The sequence below is a fragment of the Miniopterus schreibersii genome (genome assembly GCF_964146895.1).
Source record: "Miniopterus schreibersii genome assembly, chromosome: 4".
NCBI classification, from domain to species: Eukaryota; Metazoa; Chordata; class Mammalia; order Chiroptera; family Miniopteridae; genus Miniopterus; species Miniopterus schreibersii.
The window spans coordinates 36,887,804-36,909,974 of record NC_138105.1 but is presented as its reverse complement, the minus strand read 5'-3'; positions in this window follow the sequence as shown (position 1 = coordinate 36,909,974).

Sequence of the window (22,171 nt, the reverse complement as noted above, 5' to 3'; positions counted from 1 at the left end):
TTTTTGCACTGTAGCAAATTGATACATTATGCTGAATCTTACAAGTGAAAAACTGGATTATTCATTCTATGTTATACTGTAACCTGAGTGGGCAAATTCCTAAGTTTTCTAGAATTTTATAACACCCAAAATAAAGTGGCCTACTTCTCATTTTTAAGCGTTCATTGAAGAGAAAAATTTGCTGTGTATGGTATTTTAATTTATAATCACCTATTATTACTTATGTCTACTTCATACATCCCCCTAAAACCTCCAACAGAGAAGCAAAATGAAAACAGTAAAAGCATCTTGTGACCAGCAGCAGAGCACCCCTGCTCCCAGCCACAGACTGGATTTACCAGTAAAATCCTACGTAGCCAGCTTGGAAAAACAGGAGAAACAGACCTGAGTGGACATATTTCGAGTAGGGAGCACTGAAGAAACGTGATAGAGTCTGGTAGGGGGGGTGTAAAAAGGGGGAGACCCCCTGAAGCCTGTGCCAGGCTCTAAGGCCAAGGGTTAGAGGCTGCAAAGCTCTCTTCCCTCGGGAGTGCGGCCCGGCCTCCAAAAGCGGGGATCTCACACCCCGAAAGGAGGAGAGGAGGAGAGGGGAAGGAGAGCACATGCAGGGTGGGCAGAGGGCCCCAGGGGAGCAGTGTGCCAGCCAGGAGGGGACCACGCCTCCCAGGGAAACAACGTGCCTAAGGGCTGCAGGGACAGGAGCCTTTCACCCCGGGTGCTGACCTTGGGAAGGCTGTCCCACAGTGTGTGGCTCCCCAGTAGAAAGGGGCCAGAGGGCTGCACCCAGCAGCCACCTACAGGGACCCTATGCTTTCCTTTAAGGCACAGTGTAGAACCCCAGAAAGCATTAGGAGTTCAATAAGGGCGGTGGAGTAAAGTCACAGACAGAGGCCTAATGGCATTGCTTAAGGATGGTGATGAGACTGTCAGAGAAAGGCCTATATAAATGCAAAGTAGTGGCTTCTAGTGGTGACAGGAGAGCAAAACGGAGTACACCTTTTACGTTAACTTTTTAATGTTTGACTTCTCAGTTCTTGGCTGACTTGACAATGTTTACAACATTGCAATATCTGGCTTTCTTTAGCCCTGTTGACATCAACACTCCTGTGTATTTATGCTTATATGGCACAGTTAATAGAAGACATGCCACTCTACTCTGCTATTAACCCTGAGATCTTCAGAGGCTCTGTGGCCACCTTTTAACCCTGAGCTGTGTCTTTTTTCAAATAATGCAAATATATGGAAAGAAAAATGGGGTTGGTGTCACCGTTGCTCCAGCCTCCTAATTGTCATGACCTTGATGCTGCAAACTCCTGTAGCTGCAGTAGAGACAGAGAGGTGTAGCTTTGCCATTGATTGATGGGAAAAGACACTCAAGAAGAATGACCTCGAAAAGCCCAAGACAATTTGAAAAGTACTTAACCTCTTACATATTAAAAATATTCTTTTGTTTTTCTGTAAGATGACAGCAGTAACAAATTCTATGAGTAGATTCATAGTCAAACTTCGACGGTTTTTATTTTCTTTGCACTTATTAAAATATGATAGTTAAGCGAAAATTTCCAATTATTAATATTTATGTTCTGAAATTGTGTCAAAAAATCATCCAGTTGATATAGCTTGGTGCTACTATTCCTTTAATTGCCTATTACAACAGTTGGCCTCCTTTTCGTTTAGCTCCTTCATTCTCCTGTTTAAAAACTGTTACCCTGAGAAGCCTGTGCTCGCAGAAGCTATTGCTTGAAGCGGCCTCATTTTGAAGTTGTCCTGAAAGAGGCAGCAAGTAACCTGTAGGAAGAGCAGGCAAAGGCACTAACATGGTCACTCATAGGCCCATGTATCCCCTGAAAAAGAAAGTGACAATAAAATGAGAGGACACTGAGGCTGTCACAGAAGCTCATCGGCAATAATGTGTCTTTACCACCATTCCTGTTTCTGTGTCTAGCAACTACATATCCCAAATGCTGAAATTCACCTTTTAATGGTGAAGGGACAGATGGGTTTGTCATAGAAATGCCTCCTGCAGATTTCCTCTTATTCATGGAATTGGCACATTGGACTTTTTCTTTTCTTTTATGTTGTCCTTTTTGACAAAAATCAGGCAAGGACCTTTCTTAAAAAATGGCCTACCCTGATGGTCCAGGGTTCTCAGGTTTGAAAACATGAAATCATCTGAAAATCTGTCCTTCACTGTCTGTAGTCACCAGGGGAGGTTATACTGTTTTATTTTTTCTAAACAAATCGTGGATTCCACTTTTCTCCATCTCTGTTTAACACGTTAGATACTAGTTCATTGTTATTTATATACATTGCAAATATCCTCTCCTGGTCTGTGACTTGTTTTTTCATAATCTGGTGTATTTTATTAATAGGCATTATTTTTCAGGACAGTTTTAGACATACAGAAAAATTGAGAAGATAGTGCAGAGAGTTCTCATATATCCTACACCTAGTTTCCTTACTATTAACATCGTACATGAGTATGGTCCATTCTTTAAATTAATGAACCAATATTAAGACATTATTATTAATTGAAGTCCATACTTTATTCAGATTTCCTTGATTTTTAACCTAACATCTTTTTTCTGTCCTTGGATCCCATCCAAGTTCCCATAAGACATTTAGTTGTCTTGTGTTCTCAGGATCCTCTTGACTGTGACAGTTTCTCTGACACTCCTTTTTTTTTATGACCTTGACAGTTTTAAAGAGTACTGGTTAACTATTTTATAGGATGCTTCACTATTGGGATTTGTCTGATTGTTTTCTCACGAAAAAGCTGGGTTATAGGTTACTGAGAGGAAGACCACAAAGGTCATCTGACCATATCAAGGGTACACAGTATCCCATGGTTTACAACTGTTGATGTTGACTTTGAACATCTGCCTGAGGTAGTGTTTGTCAGGATTTTCTACTGTAAAGTTACTATTTTCCCCCTTCCTATACTGTACTCTTTGGAAGGAAGTCACTTTATGAAGCACACATATTAGGAGTCAGGGTACTCTAATTTTTAGTCATAATTCCTGATGCATAAACTAAAGCAAAGGCATCTTCCAGTTTAAGGATAGTGTTGCCTCAGAAGTCTTAATGTGTATCACATGAATAGAGAGAGATATTTATTCATAATGAGAAAGTCAAATGAAGAAGTATAAATTAAGATATATTTAACACTCAGTAGGGGTTACAGAAATATTTAAAAAATAAAATTAGTATCTATCCTTGAGAGTTTATAATCTCTTTAGTTAGGAGCCTGGGAAGATATAAAAAAGTCAAAAATTAAAATACAGTCTTTAAAAAAATACTTTTGTTTTTGATGTGTGGATTTATATAGAAGGGAAACAAATCTTACATAATGTCTCCTCAATCTGATATTTTTCAACAGAATCAGTAGAGATTCTTTTGTTAAAAAAAAACAAAGCAACCGCCCTCCCAAGAAAAAGGAAAGAAAAGAAAAGATGCCATGGTTATTCCACCAAGGATTCTTATTAGAGGGTCCAGTTGTTTCAGATACATATGAAATTAAACAAACTAGCAAGCCCATTGTGTGTAATTATAGTGAACACCCAGTGTTGCAAGGCACAAGTATTAGCACTGTTCTCATCTATAGATGCATTAATTGCTTAAAGAAAAAGCATGTGTTGGGGAAACAAAGAAAAAAAAAAAAAAAGCTAAGAGCATGACATTTAAGGTATACCATTGAGTTGAATTTGAAAATAAATACAGGACTTGGACTGGAAGAGGGGAGTGAGGTATGAATTTCAGGCAAGGCGCATAGCTTAGAACAAGGGTTCAGATGGAGGACGCCCCTGTGCATGGAGAGGGCAGGAAGAAGAGTAGCAATTAAGGAGATAAAATATTTAGGTCTGAGTAAGATACCTATTAAAGTGAAGCCAAACCATTGTTTAATAATGTGGAACCTCTGTTAAAAATCATGATAATCCCCCATTTCCATAGGAAAAATAATCCAAAGCCCTTTACTGTGGCATGCAGGGTTCAGCAGTGCCTCACTTCAACCCATGGTTTTAGATTAATCATCCACAGTTTCTTCATCAGTAACCTACTTGCCAGCCACAGAAGCCACTTGAATTTAGACTTGAGTAGTGTAATACCATCTACAATTTAGGTATAAAACACATAGGACAGCAAATCGGCTTTGGACAATTTCCTATGTATAGGCCGCTATGCCTTTCAGTATATGAATGCCACACCACAGATTTATAGGTTATCATAGAAAAAAACAAGGCATGAGGCAAAAGCAATTATGTATAAATTAGCCAGCTGCAAGTTCTGAGAATAATGTCCCACAGATATGCCTTAAATTAGGAAATGGCTGAAACACACCAGAGCTCACGGCAGAGTTTTTTGTCTGGAGTCCATAGCAGTAATCTTCAGTAGGAAGTGGCAGGGAGAAAACCAAAATGCATGTGCTGTGTCACAATAAGAGCAAAGTTACTCTTGTTTCCTGAAAGATGTTTGAATTCTTTATGGTACTTGCTAAGACACTTTTCCTTTCTTTTTCTCATTTGACAGCTTATACTTAGAATATTTCATTACCTGGGTTAGCCAGAGTAACTTGGACCTCTTTTACCTTAACCTTGAAAGAACCAAGGTAATATGATTTATTAATCAAATGGTGTAAAAGAGACAAATCTCATCTTCTGAGAACAGAAACCAGATCTAAAATATTTACAAGATTTAATAGTCAAAATGAACCTTGCTTTGTAACAATACTTTTAACAAGGATTTGCTTGGCTATTTCGGTAATTTTTAAAGCTATAAAATAATTACCTGGAATGTTATCCATTAGCTTTCTCTATTCTCTCAAGAAGAAACTGGATATTATATATTAGGTCTAAAGTTTTTGCACATGTCCTCTTTGAGGGTTTGATCATTTAAGATCAAAGCCAGAGTTTCAAAGTCTGAAACTCTGAAAAGAATGCAATTATTTTTTCACAGCTGTTTGCTATTTCACCCCTGCAAGAACAATAATAATTCAGTAGACATATTTTTCCAGCAAAGAAAGAGTTTAAATTGCGATTGAGGACATGTGTTGGTAAGGCCGAGCTACTTATGTTAGCCGGTCAAACTAATCCCTGTCTTGGATGATGGAAGCTCTCTACAGATTCCTAGGAGTTTCTGTATCGTGATTTTTGTTTGCTAGCTTTAATCAAGGCTGTTATGAAAAGGAAATAATTCCTTGAATAGAACTATGAATAACACTTTGGTTAAATGACATGATTTTATCAAAGGGCTAAGGCATTGATTCAGATAGCCAGCTGCGTAATGTAGGGCTTCCGTCTACTTTGTTTTCCTAGAAAAGATGAAGATTACTCTCTAGTTACATGTTTTGCCCTGTTTTATTCCATCTTCTGTTGCTTGTCCTGCGTGATTTCATATTAATTATTGTTTTAGCCTTCTCTGTGTTGGTTGAATGGATATTTCTCTCTGCTTTTACTTTGTTTCTTACTGAGAAGCAGTAAAAATGTTATTCTTTATTTCGGAAATAAGAGCATGCAAAACAAAAGGGCAAACAAACGAGAAACTCAAACACACGCTGGCTGTTTTTTGTTTCCACTGGGCTTTTTCACTCTCTCACTTTCTGTATTTCCTCATTGCTGTTTTGCCAGCATCAACAAAAGGCTGAACTGAAAAATGGTCGAAGTCCATCATTTTATGAAGACTGCTCTAATTGATTCTATATGGGCTAATTCAGAGTTGGAATGGAGTTGGAATGGAACTGTGAGATAGTATTAAGAAAACGAGATCTGTGAGGAGTTGTTCCCTCTGCAAGGCTGATCCCTAATATCCAATCCTACCTTATCTGAGCTTTTAATTTTCAATCTCCCATCTGATCTGAAAATGACTTTGGGATTAAATAGTTTAAAGAAGAAGTGAGTGGTGAGGGGCTGGTGTGGCACTTAGGACATAAAGCCTAGCCTCAGAAGAAAGAGTGGAGGTGCTCTTCAAGAAATCTGTGTCAAGCTACAAAACTAAGAGTGTGTTCCACTTCTGTGTGTGTTGAGGCCTGTTCAAGGAGGTTGCAGACTGACTGTCACCGGCGTAGATGTACGTGTAGACACAGGAGCAGCCCAGTGGTTTTCAGTGTGCATCAAGCTCATTTTAGAGATTTCTGGACTGTCTGGGATTTGTAACCACTTGTAGAAAGGGTTGGGATAAAAGCTATAGCTTCTTGAAAAACTTTCCTATTACACATTATTGCACCTAGGTCCTGAAAGCCATCACAGTCAAGTGGGAAACCCCACAGTCAGTCCTAGTCTTGGCCTCCGCTCTTTAATTCCTATAATGTGATATTTTTTACAGATGAAGATGTGGAGACTGGTCCTTATAAATGAGCACATGTGTTAGAGAAAGATCTTGGACTTCTCTAGAGACCTCACCATTATTGTAATCACTGTAAGTCCTCAGTATTGGAGAGGCATTGCATTTCAGAGTTAGGCTTCCATGTTTCAAGAAACACGGCCTGCCAAACCCTATCCCATGATTTGACAGAGGAGGGGGTCCTTTTTTCAATCCTCTGGTGCTTTATATAAAAAATGGGGAATAGGTCCCGATTAATCAAACCTTTTCTGTGTCCACATATTCACCATTTCTTTTCAGAAGCCCCATTTTTATTCATATTCAAGATAGAATATTTGAAATCTTTACTCCCATTTCCACACACATCTGCGAAGCACAGGTTGTTTGTAGGTATAGTTCTTTTATTGTTATTTACTATTTGCCTAACACTGTCCTGCGCATATTCTTCTGGAAAACATCTGATAAAAGATAAAATAACAAAATTAGAGCATCAAGGCAAATCTGACAGATAAGATCTTCCTAAAATCATATTATCTCATTGCAGCACTATGAAATATTTTTGGTAATAGCAAGAAAGAAGGTAGCGGTTCTGGTTTTCCATGATTGGAAAAGAAAGATAAGCGTTCAGCTGATAATCTAAGGTTGACTTTTGCTAGCCAGACTAGACTTACAAATAAAATACATACTGTATTCCTTGCCATCTGCTCAGGAAATCTCTACTGCACTTTACACATTTCCAACTTTCTACCTCATCTATGAGAAAATTTGTTCTTACAGTTACCTCTTTTTACTAGACTCACTGTGATATCATGCTTTTCTTGGGGAGACTCTTTGATAAACACACGGCATAAACTGTGCTATGTGACACAGACTTTCATATTGAAGAGCTCCTCGAGCACCTGTAAGCCTCAGGATTATCCACAAGTAACAGGATGTTAAATTCTTTGGTGTTTCAAGGTCCGTAGTACAATAGCAGATAGCACTGAACAGGAAACAAATGCTCTTATGTAGATTTGAAAGAAAATGGCTTAAGAACCTGTAGCCAGCTCAGAGTTATGAGAGAGTAGTAATTGAATTAGGGAAGAAATTTCTTTGTAGGAAGGAATTGCTGTGCTCTGAGTCTCAGGGTCATGGGGCTGATGCCTCACCTAAGGAGGACCTTGCCAGTGGAACTACCTTGCAACTATTGACCTACTTGCTGCAATTGGTTGAGATGAAAGACTTCTGCTTCACAAAAATAAGGAGGCTGAAGTTGACTGTGGACCTGACATGGATTTGAGTTGGGAAGTTTATAGGGCTGGTTTTGGTGGCAGAGCCAGTGCATCCTAAGAGGTCTACTATATCTGCTGGTAAGGGCGAGGGACAGGGAAGTGTTCTACATGGGTCAAATGTGAACAAGAACTGGTGAGAAATTAGGGGTTGTCTTGGCTCTTATTTCCTAGAGCCCCAGAGAGGCAAGGAGTCCTTGGTTGAAGGTGCCTGGATATAAATTACTGGACACTCAGGAACAAAATAAGTTGTAAGTGACCACTCAGGATGGAGATGCTACCTTCCTGGCCAAGAAAGTCTAGGAGAAAGTTGCTCAGCAGATACCACTCAGGGAAAAATCTAGCCTTAACTATCTACCAGGCATAGAGATTGACAAGCTACTCAGCTAAGAACCTGCCTAACTCTGTCATACCTCCTCCTTTTTCTGACTTGGAGTTGAGATACAGCAAAATAACAACTAAAAACAACTGAGGAAAGAGTGAAAAAGAAGAGTGTGGAAAGAACGGCCATTTCCCTTTTCTGGACAGAACTAGCTTGACGTAGATGCAAGCTAAGGGAGAAAGATTTATCTCTAAGTCAGGTTCTGAGTGTTAATTTACATCTGGCGTTTCCCACTCTAATTGCAAAATTGAAAATGTTTGAACTGTAAGTTACCATAGGACCAGTTATTACCCAGAGTAAAGGAAAAGCAATAGTATGTCTGAATTTTCATCCAAAGGCAGGATGATATTATCCACACTGAATACACTTTAAGGAGTTGAACTGAGGGTGGTAGGGACACAAAAATAAAATTGTGTTTTATTTTGCAGATTGTGCTTGTTTTGTGCCTAAAATGGCTGTGCATATTTTGTTTTATTATAATTTTATTTTTTAACTTCTTCCTTTTGATATAAGGGCTAATGGAAAATATTGATATTAAGTTAGGTAAACTGGGTAGAGATTTTACAATGCATTCTCAGGAAATTTGTTAGTTCTTCTAATTTACCCATAAGTTATTATTTTAGGTACCTTAAAAGTTCTATATCACTACATGGTTCTAAGTTTTTGTCTTTAATTTTGTATCTCTTAGAGATTTATAGCTTACATGCGCTGTTACAATCCTTATCTCATTTGACACTCAAAATAATCCTGTGTGGTAGCAGAACAAACATGGTTCTGCCTGTTTTAGAGAAAAGAAAATATTCAGAAGTAAATTAATTACTCAAGTTGATATAGCTAAAAAGTTGCAAGACCAGGATTCCAACAGTCTGCTGATTACAAATTTCACAAATCCAGATTCTGTATGTCAGTGTCCATATGCTCTTCTGACAGATAATAATCCATAATAGCTCATCATTTCTGAGCACTTCTTAAGCGAGAGGCACTTTACTAACTGCCTTTCATTAACTTGTTTTTGATAACCCTATGAGGTGGAGATGAATGTTCTCATTTTGCAGATGAGAAAACTGAGGCTTTCATAAACATAAAGGTTTTCATATACTAAACAATAAGTGGCACTGAGAGGATTAGAAACCCAGGCATTCTAACTTCAGAGCCTTATCTGTTAACCATTGCATTCTCCATGTTCTTGAAATGGGTACTTTATAGCAAGTACATGGGTCTTCACATAGATCAGAAACCTAAAGTGTGCATAATTTAAGCAAAACTGCTACTGAACTGCTACTTGTCTAGAGAGGTAGAAAGAACACTGGGCCTGAAGTCAATAGATTTAGTTTTCACATCAGTTTTGGTTTTGGATATTTGTGATATTAACCAAGTCGCATAATTTTTCTCTATCTTTTCTTATAGGTCTATCATACAGAAACTACAGGGTGTCCCAAAATAATGTATACACATTTTAACAGCTGATTGCTCAATTGATGTTTCTTTCTTTTCGGATTTAACCCATTGGAATAAATAATGGGTTAAAAGTATGTATGCATTTGGGGGGGACACCCTATATATTTAAATTCATTATGCAACCAGAAAAGTCTTATACATAGGTTCATACAGTAAGAGTGAAGTAATTTCTGAAGGATAAAAATTATAAATATATATGCTGCCTTTGTCCATTTGGGCTACTGTAACGAAAACAGCCATGGACTGGTGGCTTATAAGCAACTGAAATGTATTTCTTGCCGTTCTGGAGGCTAGAAAGTACAAGATCAAGGCACTGGCAAGGCTCGGTGTTGGGTGAGGGCCTGCTTCTTGTCTCATAGATTGCCCTTTTCTTGCTGTGTTCTCACACAGTGAGAGGGCCAAGGGAGCTCTCTGGGATCCTAAAAAAGGGATCTAATCTCATTGGATCTAATCCCATAAGGGCACTAATCCCATTCATGAAGGCTCTGCCCTCAAGAGCTAATAACTTCTCCAAATACTATTGGACTGGGAATTAAGTTTTAACATATTAATTTTTGAGTAACCCAAACATTGGTGTATGGCATATGCCGTTAATGCCATTAGTTGCAAAACAAATAATGAGGAAGATACTAATTTCTCATCTGTTATCATGGCTGCTACTCAGCTGACATGCATGGTAGCTGGCATGTCTCTGTGCTGTACCATTTATTAAATATTTCCTAGGTACATTTGTCTTTGAAAATCCCAAATGAAAGCAGTCCATGCATATCTAAAACAGTAGTATATTAGCACATGGCTCTTGAAAAAGGAGTTTGTTGGGTAAAAATATTCCAATCAAAATTTCAGAAACTGTCAACTTTTTAAATATATATTTACCACTTAACAGTAAAATCTTTAACCAATGGACTAAAAGTTGAATTGGAATAAAATCTTATGCATTGACATTCATTTCAAAATGCTAAGTTTTATACAGTCAACACTTTCATAGCTTACACATTGACATGTTAATTTATTCTTATATACCAAATTTTGACTGTAATATTCCAGCTGATGGATGATCATTTTGTACCATCAAATAGTGCTGCTGCCTGCTAGCTATCTTTTTACAGCAGTATTTGTGCAATTATTTGAATATTTTATTGCATTTTATGTTATTACTTACAAAATGACTAGAAAATGGGAAAGTGATAAGAAGCTTACATCTCATAAACTTAATTCCTCTCAGGCAAAGTTAGAAATTATTATCATGTTTCAGGCAGTGGAGCTTAAGATTCATTGTCTTCATTGTTCTTAAGCTAGTTGGTGTTCTATTGTAAAAGAAGATAATAAAGTACAGGTCTAAAATAATAGGAATATTTGAAGAGTGTGTTGTTTAGAAAGCAAGATTCACTTAGGGAATTTATAATATATTTTCTAGATTTTAAGATACTATGAATTGTAAAATGCACTATCATTGAAAAAGTTTCTCATAAAGAATGTACAGTGGTGAATTGAAAGCAAAAAATCAATTCAAGAGATATATTGATTTCAGAAATGCTGAAGTATGAGTCTTAGAATCAGATAAATATGTTATTATTTTTAATACTGAAAAATATTTCATGCAGCTTTTTCATAGTTGACCCTGACATGTGTTTAGGTGGTATTATCTATAAAAATCATGATAGAAACTAGATACATTTTCATCATATATAAAAGCTCATTTAAAACTGAGTAATGCTTGGTAATAATAGAAAGCATTGGTATATTATTCATATTTAAAAAATTTTTGTTTGTTTACAGGTCATAATAACAAAGACATGATTTTTTTTTTTTTTCAATATATTTTGATTTCCAGACTACATTTCTGGGTTTACCTTGAATGGGGGGAAAGATTAAGGAACAAGAATTATTTTCTTTATGCAAGTTTAAATAGCAGGCCTTCTCAAATAAAAACCATGTTCCAGATAATAGCTATTATTATTATTATTAATCCTTACCTGGGGATATTTTTTCCATTGCTTTTCAGGTAGAGTGTAAAGGAGAGACAGAGAGAGAAACATCGATGTGAGAGAGACATGTCAATTGATTGCCTCCTGCACATGCCCCAACCTGGGCCAGGGATTGTACCTGCAACCAAGGTACGTGCCCTTGTCTGGAATCGAACCCGGTACCCTTCAGTCCACGGGCCGACGCTCTAACCACTGAACCCAAACAGCTAGGGCCAGATAATAATTATTTAGGATACTTTATACATCAAATTTATATATGTTATGTTTCTAAAACAAGAATTAAAAGTAGTAGGTAATCTATAGAGCAGATGAGGCATATTTTTTTTTATTTGTTATTTTCTTCTCATTTAGTAATCTAATAATTTTTTCTCTGATTCTTAACTTACATCTTTTATCAACTTTTATATCTTGTTCATCAAAATTGTGTTAGTGTCTGCTAATGGGTGGGCCTTCTAGCAGCATATTTCTCAGTAAAGCTACATTTGTAAAACAAAAGATATAAAATATGTTGAATCAGACTATCAAGGAGGAATCAGGAAAAAATTATGTTTTTTATTCTTTTTACATTTGATTAAGTAGCTTACCTGGAGGTGATTCTTAATTAATATTTTCCTCACTATGAATTATCCAGTAGTCTTCCCTGATGTCAATACTAATGATCTTTTTTTAAATAAATGTTTTCTCTTCTTTAACTAATTTTCGGTTGTTTTTATCTTGACCATTTTTAAAGAAGTTAGGATGATGTAGTCATGTATGATATTTACATTTTGTATTGTTTAAGTACAGAATAGTGAATTTTGTTTTTGTTTGGAGAATAGAAATGCAGGTAATAGAGGAGAAGTGAGATTTGGTGAAAAGTCTGATTATTTAATTTTGGACATAGGGAGTTTCCTTTTGCCTACTGGAATTTTAAATACAACAACTTAAATAGTCAGTTGGGTCTGGAATTGAAAGCTGCGGTTTGGAATAGATTTGTCTTTTCATGTGAGAGGGTAGCAGTAGTACTTGTTTAATAATCTGGTTGCATACAAAGAAGGGGAAGAATAAAAGACCATAACCAGACTCCTGGGGAGCTCTAATTGTTTTTCTTCTTTCTGTAACTAATGGCAATAGCTTCAGTTTTGACTGTCATCATCTCCTGAATTAACTACTTTCTATTTTTTGTGTTTCTACATCATATTACACACTGTCTCTATATTGACATATTTAAAACAGATAATATTTTTTATCACAAAACCAAATAAATCTTTATTGTGTCTTCTTTGTGCACAGAAGAAAGCCCAGCCATCCTAACATGGTAACACGGTTGGTATGCAAGATCTTTCACTCTTTGGCTGGAACATGGATTGGCTGTGATTCCAGATAAAAACTTCCTAGGACCCCAGTTAAAATGAGTTTCTCCCTTATTCTTGTATAATAATCTGTTTATTATTTTCATTGTTTTTTGTTTTTTAAATATATATTGGTTTCAGAGAGAGGAAGGGAGAGGGAGACAGAGAGATAGAAACATCAATGATGAGAGAGTCATTGGGCATTGAGCCTGCAAGCCCGCAACCCGGGCATGTGCCCTGACTGGGAATCAAACTGTGATCTCTTGGATCCTAGGTCGATGCTCAACCCCGAGCCACGCCCGGCTGGGCTGCTTATTATTTTTTTGAAGCTCTTTTTTCAATCTGATTTCATGACTATCTACACCTGTCTGAACATTAGAGGATAAGTCATCAGGGGCATAAATTGATCCTAAGTCAGTGACTAACACATACTTTGTATATAATAGATACTCAATAATTTATTTTCTGGTTAGTTTTAATAAAAATTATAAAACTCTGGCTGTATGTCACTTGATGATTCTCATTCAATTAAATTTCCAGTTCAGACAAATGGTCTGAGTGTTCAGAAAAATCTTACCCATGGTTTTAGATCTCCACTATTGTTCAGTATTCTATATTAATGCCAAGGTAAGTCTTTAGCTTTATAAATTTGGAACATTGAAAAAAAAAACAGAACATAGATTCCCTTAGCTTGTGATTATTATTAGTGTAAGCAATTTGATACTTATTTTCATAAAATAGACTATTGCTCTTGACTTGCTTAGCAAGCACTATTTATGACTAGGCCAAACCTAAACAGCACAACTTTCCTTAAACTCTGAGTTCCTGAGTAGCCTTATGAGTAATGCCTCTGTAAATTTATAATGTAAGGTATCCAGATTTATATCCATACTAAACAAATAATTAGATCAATGCATGAAACAAACAGTCTCTTATAGTTCATTTACACTTTCATTTTGGATCTTGGCTCTTTAAAATTAATAGGGTTTTACTGACCTTTATTTTTTCTCCCAGAAAAAGTTTAACATCAGATGTTTTCTTAAATAAAACATATTCCCATCTTAATTTAATTATTTTAAGGAAAATAAGTCACAAAATAGGCTTATGAAAAAATGAAAAAAGTATACATTATTATATTTTTATGCTAAAAAACACTGGGGGGCAGTAAGCTATTTCTTTGCTTATTTCTGATATCATTTGTCCTATACCTGAAAGTATCTAAAAAAAGTATGTGTTAATCATTCAAATAATTAAAGGATAGTCAAAGATAAAGGGAAAATAAGAAAGAAAAAAGGGTGGAAAAAGTATTTGATAGTTTATTAAGATTAAAGCACTCTTTAAGTAAAGCATTCTGCTGTATGTATTTATTTATTGAAGACTAAAACATGTATCTACTTGAATAAGAAATATGCCCAGAGAGAATAAAATACAGTATTTGCCATCTCACTGTCCTTTCCATTATTAAAATTCTAGAGTTTTATAAATTTATTATAGAGTTGTAGGTTCAGATTTTTGTAATTATGCAAAATATTTGTTTTATTATAAAAGTTTTATTAAAGTTAATTAAGACTTATACTTGTAATACTCTAAATTATTTTATTATAAACCAGGTTTTGTTTTGATTATGTAATGTCAGATTCCTTCCATCCTTAAGGAAATTAGAGTTTTTCTTACACCTCTATTAATGAATGTTTGCATAGGGCAAGCACCCTATCACCACCTTCAATGGACCACATGGGGATAGTGAATCAGAAATAATTATACCCTGTTTTCTTCTAAAATTCTACCCATGAATCAGTTAATTTATATGGAGTTCTGCTAAGTTTACCTTGCCATTTGTATTTCTTAATCCTTCTTTTATTAGCCATACTCATGAGTAAATTATACCATTATTTTCCTCTAAGCCTCAAACCTGAAATAATTTTGTGTAGTCAAAAATATTTTCAAGTGGCCCAACTAAAGAGTTATTCGTGCTGTGTGTCTCAGTTTGACTGGATGTCTCCTTATGTGTACATGTGCACTGTCTTCTGTTGGTAAGAATAAGCCCTCGGAATAAGCACAGTCTTAACAGGACTTGAGGTTGGTTGTATTTGTCAGTGGTCCTGGTCTTTATTAACCTATCAGTGCTATGGCCTTTCTCTAATGGCAGCATTAATTGTTTTTAGTGCTAGTCATTTATCAAGATAAGGTTGATTTATGAGTAAGGGGAGGAAGAGATTTTATCTTTTAAACTCTGGAATTCTGGCAATTGATCTGAGAGTCGTGGGAGTTTTCCAGCATTATATGGTGACAATACAAAGGGTATTTGGAAAAAAAAAATTATGCCCATCAATTATTAAACTGTGAGTGAAGGTAAGCGTATAGATTAAGACAAGAAAATGTTTAAAGAAGGGTGGAGTAATCTATAGGGTGAAATAATGTTTACACATCAAGTAGGCTGATGACAGAAAATAGACGTAGCACTATTGATAATCCCTGAGTTATAAAAAAAGTGACACACACACATGAAATAATTTTGGTGGAAGTATGGCTGATTGAAACTATTGGAAAGGTCTCTAAAGAAAGTGGAAGGACAACAGTCAATTAGAGACAATGAGTACAAGTGACGCTTTATAGCAGGAGAAAGTGAGGTCAAGAGATTTTTTCTTAATCTAGAAGAGAAATAATGACATGATTGAATATTCATGGAATTACTAAGAGACAGGTGAGACAAAGAAACATGAATCACTGGAGTGACGTTCTTAAGTAGGAAGGTAGTGTGATATCTAGAGGAGAGGAGAGGAGAGTATTAAGAACATATCACAGGCCAGTGATCGGAATTGTGTGGGCACCATGTCCGGCAGATGGATATATAAAACAATGGGATTTTATGGCATAGTTTTTTTCACCTACTCTGATTTTATCAGTGTATGAAAAAGTGTTTTCATGTGTGTGTTCCTATGCATGGTGAATGCTTACCTGCTCAACCAATTACTATTGCTTATGTAATGGATATCTGGAAAGAGTTAAACTTCGTTCAAAAATAAAGTAAAAATAAATATGTCAGGTAAACTGACTGAGGTGGCTGATAAGGGGTGGACTCGCAGTGAAGCTAACGAAGTTGGAACTTCAGGACTGCTCTCTTACATAGGCTCTTTCTAAGGCTCGGTGTTGCCGTAGCGATTTTACATTCATAGTTTTATTCATTCTTTTTCTTAAAGAAAAGTTTACCTAGAAGCAGCTTGGAACCCCCACCTGCCCTAGCATCTTCCTGTAACTGACTTGGGAAAAACATGGTCTAAACCTGTTCTGCCTGCAACATTTTGAGCAAGTGTCTCATTGACAGATTCCAACCTGGAACTATATAGAGAAGGAGATTCTGGGAAATCTAGTTCCTTTGCCTTTGAAGAGGCTAAGGATGCTGCTGAATTGACCAGAGACTATCCAGCATGTCATGTCCATAAGATCAGTGGGGTTATAAGGGGGACATCTGTAATGGTCTCAACAATAAAGATTAAGTCAATAAAAAAAATAAAAAATAATAAATTTAAAAAAAGAAAATGAAATTAAGGAGATTAAGGAGACTTTAAGCCATTCAAAAAATTAGAGCTCAAAGGAAGGAAGCATTTTTGTCTTAGGATATCTGACTGTGGAAGACAGTGATGTATGAATCAAAACCTGACTGATGCTAAAATAACAGAGAAGGGTAATTCTCACTTTGGAATACAGGGGACTAAGACAGCCAAGGACTTGTGGGGTGTCTCAAGCAATGTTTAGGGAAGAGGGTACCCTGATTATAAGGCTCTGTTTGGCACTAACAAAAGCATTCAACCCATTTTTTGATCATTCACATTAGACACTAAGGATATCATTTAAGGCAAGATGAGATGGCTCCTCGATCCCAAGGGCTTATGGTCTAGTCCAGCACTGTCCAATTGAAATATGATGCCAACCCCAACATAAGCCACATATGTAATTTCTAGTACCCCAAATTAAAAAGTACAAAGAAACAGAAGAAATTAAATTAAATTAGGTTCTTCTACTTAACTTGATAGATCATTGCCACCTTTAATCAGTGCAAAAGTTATTGATAATATTTTACATTTCTTTTTTGCTGGATACTGTCTTCAAACTCTGGTGTGTATTTTACATTTACGGCATATTGCAAATTGGACTTGCCACGTTGATAGTGCTCCATGTGGTTAGTGACTATTACATTGACTAGCACAATCTTCTAGACAACTAGCAGTTTAGCCTGAATAATTCTTCAGGAGCCCATTGTGAAAAAGTCCTAGACCTGCAGCCTGGATGACACATCAGTCTATGGTGATCCATCAGCATAATGCTACCAGTTAGGCTGGCTCAAGCGTCCTTTATTCAAAAGAATTTCCATGAGTCATAATTCCTTTATTCCAAATAATTGTAAGATGGTGTCACTGATAACTAGGGTATGTAAATAAAGTTAATTTACAATGTCCATTCCATGCCCCCAATGCCTTTGCAATCATACACTCCTCTTTAATATATTTCGCCGTAGCAAAGTGAAGATAGATTAAGAGAATTAAGTGTAGAATGGGGGGATTAACTGTGACTTAATACTTCCCTAAAGGAAGTTGGATTTGGGATTCAGAAAATGCTGTACTTCTGGACATGGAATTATTAAGGAGAAAGAGAAAGCAATTAGAGTTTAAAAAGTAGTTGTTTTTTTTTTTTTAAACAATTATTACCTGGATGGCATGGCTCAGTGGTTGAGCAATGACCTATTAACCAGGAGGTCGCTGTTTGATTCCCGGTCAGGTCACATGCCAGGGTTGCGGGCTCGATCCCCAGCAGGGAGTGTGCAGGAGGCAGCTGATCAATGACTCTCATCATTGATGTTTCTATCTCTCTCTCCCTCCCTTCCTCTTTCTGAAATCAATAAACATATTTTAAAAATTAAATAAACATCTGATTATTTCATCATCAGTTGAATTTATATAAAAATCCCACCTTTTATATTTTTATATAAAAGTTCCACATGCTAAAAAAATACTATAAATTTGGTTATAATGAAACAACTTGCTATCTTTAAATGCTAAATCTATTTCTTACAAATTAATAAAAGTACTTAATTACTAAAATTTCTAAAAATTACTCAAAACTCTCAAAAATACAAAATGCCTTTTCATTATTTGCTGTATTTCTCTGATTTATTTGGACACAGTTGAGGGACAGGGTACTTATCAAAATCCATGAAACATTGGTGTGTATTATCTTTAACATCGTCATCCATAAATGCCACGGTTGGAAATACAGTGAGAAGTATTTTTGAAAAATGTCTGTCATCTCACATACAGAAGAAAATGGGGTGAACACATACAAAAATAAGTTAAAAGTAGAAATAATTCATTTTTATTTTATCTAGCTGTCTGTCTAAATATCTATCTCTCATCTCTCTCTCATCTGTCTATCTATTAACCTTTTACCCTTCCCATCTCACTCTTTCTCTCATTCATTAGAACATTAAAAACACTTAGGAAATTTCAACCAGGGTAATTTGTGCAAGTGTGTGGGTGATGTGTGTGTCAGGGGGATGATAGCTAGTTTTTTCAAACCATATATTTTCTGTAGTAAACTTAAGAAATTGTGTTTAGATTATTTTGGGGATGTGCATATATAAAGATTACAAGGTTATAGCTAACTGCCACTTGCATTTCTTTAGTAATGCTCACAATTTAAAATGGAAACTCTATCTATTTTAGCATGTCAAGGACATAGAAAAATGCAAGTGTGTATAAATTAAAGAAAAATGGGAGCCCGAAGAGCGGGAAATTGTAGAAAGATTAATAATATCATTGGAAATCCAATTTGCCTGCACAGAAAATCATATTTTCTGGGAGAAATATTAATAGCAGAGATGTCTAAGTGGGTTATTTAAAGATTAGGTTTCAAAGGATGGAGGAGTTAGAACAAAAACAAAGTCAAACAAATAAGGACCAATATTGCAGAAACTTGAGATCCCGCTAACGATTGAGCCCTACCTATTTAAATATGATATGATGGTGGTAAAATACAAAAGATTATTTAGAGTTCTCTATTTTGAAAGTATTTGTGGAGAACATTAAGTATATTTTGCTTGAATTAGGCCAGAGGTATTTCATACTCCCTATGGTACCAGGTAATAGGCAAGTGTCAGAACAGAACAGGGTGTGAGCCTCATCTACAGGCTCTCACGTCCTGGCTTTACAGGAATGACGGGTGGAGTTTGTTTCTACGCATAAGATTAATGAAGATGGCCTTCTACCTTTTCAGGGTATTTTGTTCCTTTTAAAATGTGAGCATATTTTCAGGAAAATGTATGAGGGTATCAGATGAAATCTGTCTCACGGCATCCATCCAGGTATACATATATGGTGACCACATTCCTATCATGGCAACTCTGCAGCACGTTTTAAACACTGAGCAGATTATACTTTTCTTTTTGTAATTTTTAAATTGCTAAAAAGACTATCTATCCCCAAATCTATTTTTAGGGATACAGTCATCAGCAGCATTTTTTAGCGCCTGGGGGAAATTTATAAGTATTAGTGAGAGCTTTTATTTTCCCAATCAGGTTCTTCTGAGAGTACCAAAACAGATTCCTGAGGCCTTATTTAAACCTTTTATAAAAGTTATCCACGAGTTCCTCAGCTTTCAGATCTGCTCAGAAATAGAATGATCAAGATGTGTGTCCACCCGGCCGGCGTGGCTCAGCGGCTGAGCATCGACTAGGATCCAGGAGATCAAGGTTCGATTCTGGGTCAGGGCACATGCCCGGGTTGTCAGCTTGATTCCCAGCAGGGGGCGTGCAGGAGGCGGCCGATCAATGACTCTCATCATTGATGTTTCTCTCTCTCTGTCCCTCTCCCTTCCTGTCTCTGAAATCAATAAAGATATATTTAAAAATATATACATATATGCGTTTCCATAACTAAACAGCATACAGACCTGCTTTTTCCTACCGTATCCTAATTCATAGGGAATCCTTTTCCAGGACAGGCTTCGGTCTTCAGTTAAACCTCTCCAAATTCTACCTATATTTCAAGGCCCAAATCAAAACTATTACTAACTTCAATATTTATTTAGACTGAGCTTCCACTTGGTAATTAGGATGAAGATTTTTCTATGTTAGTTTATTTTTTTTAGAAATTGTATTTATAGTTTGGTATGTTTGTAATTTTTTTTTGTATTTTTTGAAGCCACGGACTAAATCTTTGCATTGCATTTTCTTTATAGCTCCCAATACCCAGAAAGAGATAACTGGCTAAGTATCAGTTCTTTACTTAATAATTCTTAACCAACTAGGGCATTGTTTTAATTTGTATGTGTGAGGAACTCATGAAATGCATGTGGACAGTTTTTGCTAGTATGAAGAAAATGAGGACAGATATAAGATATTTCAGTTAAAAATAACACAATTATATGATGACTTGGATGAAGAAATGCAGGGGAGTTACCAGTTAGGGGAGTGTTTCTGGGTTAGAAGCCTGGAATAATAGTGATATTGCCAATTGAAATGATTTGTAGGTGACGTTTTTCTTTATTTTTGTCTTTTGAGTTTTTGATGTGTCCTAGGGATTGGAATTGATTTTAAGTTTAGTAATCATCAGCAAGAAGGATGTGCTAAAGTTCGTATTAGCTTACAGAAGAATGTGGGGGGAAATGAGGAACTAAGGCGATGGGCATGGTGGACATTCTTAGAGTATGAGGCCGGGTTCCAAACTCCTTGTCTGAGATCTCAGTCTTCTCATTAAAAAAAAAAAGATGTAAAATCTTCTACTGAGAATCAATAAGGACACTGGGAATAGGAAAGAGAGACTGTGGCAATCGTTCATGTTCTGCATACCGGACTTAAAGACCAGATATAAGACACCATCACCATCAAGAAAATGTTATTAAAATTAACCTTTATTGCCTGACATTTAGCTAAGATTTTATTTTATTTCATCCTCACAATAGAATCAGGTAGGAATTGTTGTTTTTCCCAATTTGTAGACGAGAAGACTAGGAATCAGACTACTTAGGGGAGTCGCCAAAGGTCTCACAAAAAGCAGAGAATACATTTTTTATACGAACTTTGGCTAAACCCATGCTTTTACATTTAACTCCCATAAAATACTGATGTACCGCAGTTTACAAATTTTATCAGTTTTGCCCTATTTTAACTGATTTTGCTCTTTACCCTAAATTATGAATGCTGAATATTTCCTACCACCAAGAACTAGATCAATTAAACAAATACAGCTGCTCTCGCTCTCTCACTTTCTCACACACACAGTCTCTCTCTCTCTAAATCCCTCTCTCATCTTCCATAAGAGGAAAGAAAGTTAGATGAAAGTGTTATAACTTTAAAGCTCAATGCACATGTCTCTTTGGGAAGACCTACAGGACAAAATGATTCCATTCGATTATTTACCTCGGCCATTCCTTTGGGTAAAAAATACTTTATGTGTATTTCATCTATTTCTGTGACATGTCTTCTGGACTAAAAAGTAAATATGTTGGAAGTAAAGGAATACTACTTTAATATTTATCTTCAAGGAGAGAGAAGTTTATATTTAATTGTTAAATGTAATATAGCCATTCTGTCAGAGAAACTAATGATGTAGAAAGGTTCTTCACCCCCCCCTTTCGGGTTACGTAAACTTGGAAAGGTGCTTCCTCTAGATGAAACAGCTGGTCAGTTCCATCTCTTCTCTCTTGTAATCTTCATTAGGGCATAGCTACTTGAGAAGTTGTACTTTGTAAAGGTTGAGTCCAGATTCTGAAGACAGCCTGTATGATTTGAATTCCAGCTACATCATTTTTTTACACAGCCTTAAGAAAATTTCTTAACCTTCCCTCCCTCAGTTTCCTTGCCTTTGAAGTGGACTTTTTAATAATACTACTTATACAATGGGTTGTTATAAGGATTGAATGAATTAGTATATGTTCTATTTGTAGTGTCTGGAACATACTAAACTTTAACTCTTACAAGCAAAGGGACATTTGGTCATAAATATTGAGTGTGATAAAAAAAAAAACAACACACAGAAATGAACTCTATAGTAAAGGTCTTGAATAGCATTTCCCATAAGATAGGCCTTTGCCACAGCCCTGCTAGTTCTTCCATGGACTGAGGTTCTTTTTATTACCACATCAAAATGTGCTGCTTGCTTCCTGCTGGCCTGCATGCCTAAGTGATAGATAGGCTCTGCTTTCAAGTCACACAAAGTGGTGCAATTGTCCCCATAAACCAGGTTTCCAGGGAGGAGGGGTGTCCATCCTCATATATGATAAACAGACTAAGCAAAGTGAAACTTAGGCCTGGAAGGTGAGTCTCTACTTTCTGTCCTCAGGATTTGAGCCACATTGGCAAATGCTAATTTATACTCAAGCCTTATAAGCTAATACTATAATGCCAGTTTTATTTTAGTAAGTTATGTGAAGATT